This window comes from Sinocyclocheilus anshuiensis, unplaced genomic scaffold, assembly GCF_001515605.1.
Source record: "Sinocyclocheilus anshuiensis isolate Anshui unplaced genomic scaffold, SAMN03320099.WGS_v1.1 scaffold641, whole genome shotgun sequence".
NCBI classification, from domain to species: domain Eukaryota; kingdom Metazoa; phylum Chordata; class Actinopteri; order Cypriniformes; family Cyprinidae; genus Sinocyclocheilus; species Sinocyclocheilus anshuiensis.
The window spans coordinates 34,892-38,125 of record NW_015536503.1 but is presented as its reverse complement, the minus strand read 5'-3'; positions in this window follow the sequence as shown (position 1 = coordinate 38,125).

The following is a 3,234-nucleotide window of genomic DNA, read 5'->3' as shown; positions in this document are numbered from 1 at the left end:
CATCACAAGCAGCTTTTAGATAATAACATATATAGAAGGTGCACAGTGTCATTCACACAAACACTAAACACCATCATGGTAACACACATGAAACTGAAATAATGCAATAAACATTCATTTAACAACATTAGGTGTAACACACAAACCTAATATACAAAACTGATAAGAAAAAATTAAGAAGAAACATAGTTATTTCAACAAAAAAACATCAAATTTGAAATGTAACGCAGGGAATTCTGGGAATGTCAATTTATGGTTATTCACTGTAAATTATACGGTCTTTTTCACTTCAAAAAACGGTATACTACAGTAAAATTAATGTCCAATACATGTAATGTCCAATACAGTTTTTCACCGTATGTAGTAGGGGAATTTACCGTTAACCATTTAACAGGTTTTTACTGTAGCATTTTTGCAGTCTTTTACCGTTAAATTCACGGTCATTTTTTACAGCAGAACAGCCTTCTGCAGGTTGCCCTTCTCTGTCAGCTGTTGCAATTGAAGCAAGCATCTTGTCAGTCTGAGAAAAGCACTTCAGCTCTGAATCCTCATATACGGTGACGCTAATGGATTTCTATGGGCGCTAATTTAGGCCTATGTCACGCTAATAGATCTGCACTGGTAGATTGTGCTGAGAATAATGAAAAAGCCGCACAAAGGCCGATGCCTATCGAGAAGCCACCACAATGCCTGATACAACCTCGTTTCCCCCCCTCCAGTCAGCTTTATTTAACTCAGAATGTGGCTTTTAGGCATCATATTTAATTATTGGGAGTGAGGCGGAGAGGAAGTGTGAGATGGAGACATGCCAGGGCATGTTGTGATGTCCTAGAGCTCATGTCTTCTGGGGTTGGAGCAGGCAGATTAATTTGCTCACATCACCCTTCATGTGCGTTATCAGGGGACAAAGGATATGTTTATTTCAGACTTCCGTTTAAGCTGTTGGCCTGGTGCATTAATACTCATCATGAGAGATATTATGTTGTAGGATCATGGGAATTTGTGCCTGTGCTTCTCCTAAATGTTGTTTATATTCAGTTCACACACTTCAGCAGTCATTGATTTGTGTATAGATAACCACACAGGTGTCCTTCCATACTGAGAAGGCATAGTCCTGCTTTTTCTGAGAGAGTTCTACGATATAAGAGCTGTTTCGCTCCGAGTTAGTGCTCGATCAATATGGGTTTTTCATCAGCTGATACCTAGAGAGCAGGGTAGCTGATGTAATGCTAATACAGTACTGTGGCAATTGTGGCTAGAAATTATGGTGCCATATTGATTATTCACAGATTTTCATAATTTTATTTAATTTTTTCAATTCAGATTTATTTTATTTTATCGGTATTGGTCTTTTGGATATAAATCAGCTGATAATGGATATTTAATTTCCACTATTTTTACATTTAGATTACGTTTAGAACTTTATGTAAGATGATGACAAGAGTGATCTTAAACACTAATAATTTAATAATATTGTTAAATGTAATAGATTTATATTGGCAATTTATCGTTAAAAATGTCTAGAAAATACATTATTGGCTTTTAAAATGCAATTTACTCGTTGTTTTTATTTATTTATCAGGCTGTTGGAAAATTATTAATTTTTTAGTGTTTTGTTCTTTATATATAGACAATGTATAGCTCTTCGTATCTGCCATTTATTGGTTCTCAAAAAATGTCTGAAAATATATTTTTATTATTATTCATTTACAAGACTGTTTGTAGATTCTATAATTTTTTAGTGTTTTCTTGAAAATATACTATAGAATTGTAATATTGGCCATTTATTGGTTATCAAAAAATGGCTGAAATTATATTTTCAGCTTTTTGCTATAATCTAGATTTTTAATAATAGTGTCACCTCTAGCTGAAAATTTTTCACTGTTTACTCAATTTATTTATTTTATTATTAATTGATAAGACTGCTGCTAGATTAACTAGTTTTTAGTGTTTCATTTTTTCTTTATTTAGGCAGCCTTGAATTTTAATATTGGCCATTTATTGGTTATCAAAAAAATGTCTGAAAATATATTATCGACTTTTTGATATAGACTACATTTTTAATTGTGGTACATCCCTCGCTGAAATTCAAAATTGTTTACTCAATTTTTTTTATCATTTATTGACAAGGCTTAAAAACTGGCGAATTTGTTAATTCACCCAGTGGGCACCATTATTGGCCAAGTATCGGCTGAATAATTAGCCTGGCAGATAAATCAATGCACTGTGCTTGTCTAGGAATTAAATAAAAGGTTATTAAAGATAAATATAGCTGATGTCTTTAAGGAACTTTAATTGACTTACAGAAATGAGGATATTTCCTCATGGAATTTCATCTTAAAGTGAATGTTTAAAATAGAAAGAGTTCTGAATGGAAAAACTGATGATGTTGAAACTTTGTGTAAAGGTCAGAGTCATTAACACTTCTTCTGTTTTGTTTGTGCAAGTTTCTGACAAACGGGATCTGTATGACGGCCATCCATCCTCTTTACAATGACTCAATGAATAGGCATGTCTGCTCTGCGTTTTTTATTGACCATGCTTGTCATATCCTTGGGTGTGACTTTAGTGTGTGTGTGTGTGTGTGTGTGTGTGTGTGTGAGGGTGGGCAGTGTGTCTAAATTTAGTTGATCGTATTGATGAGTAACTTGCTATCAGCGTCATGCAGAGCGATGGAGTGAATTGTCACAGTAATGTCTCTGGTGCATTTCAGGGTTTTAAACAGTTTGTTTAGGAACCTGTCGCTAACCACAGATCCATTAGCTGTCCTTGTGTGCTGTTTTGGCAGGTGTGTGCAATGCATTTCTGTCAGACTGGGAAAAGTGTGTGTGTGGTCAAACATGTGGGTGGTGTCAAAGAGTGTGTGAGGTGAGCTCACACTTCTTCTCCTGCATCTGAGTGACAGCTGTAAGTCTCTTGGGGACACACACATGATGCCACATCCCCCAATCTCCTATGGTGTCTCACACCACATATGGAGCCCCCCACAAACCCTGCACCAAAGGCCTCACGATACGATATTATCACGATACTTGTGTCACGATACAATATTATTGCGATTTTAAATATATTGCGATATTCTGCAATCTATTGCAATTTATTACCTTTTTCCAACTTCAAATTATGTCCCTAAAGGGAAACTTTGACAACATCTGTTCTTCAGCATTTACTAATCTTAGTTCATGTTAATTTCAACATTTACTAATGCATTATTAAAATCAACAGTTGTGCTTG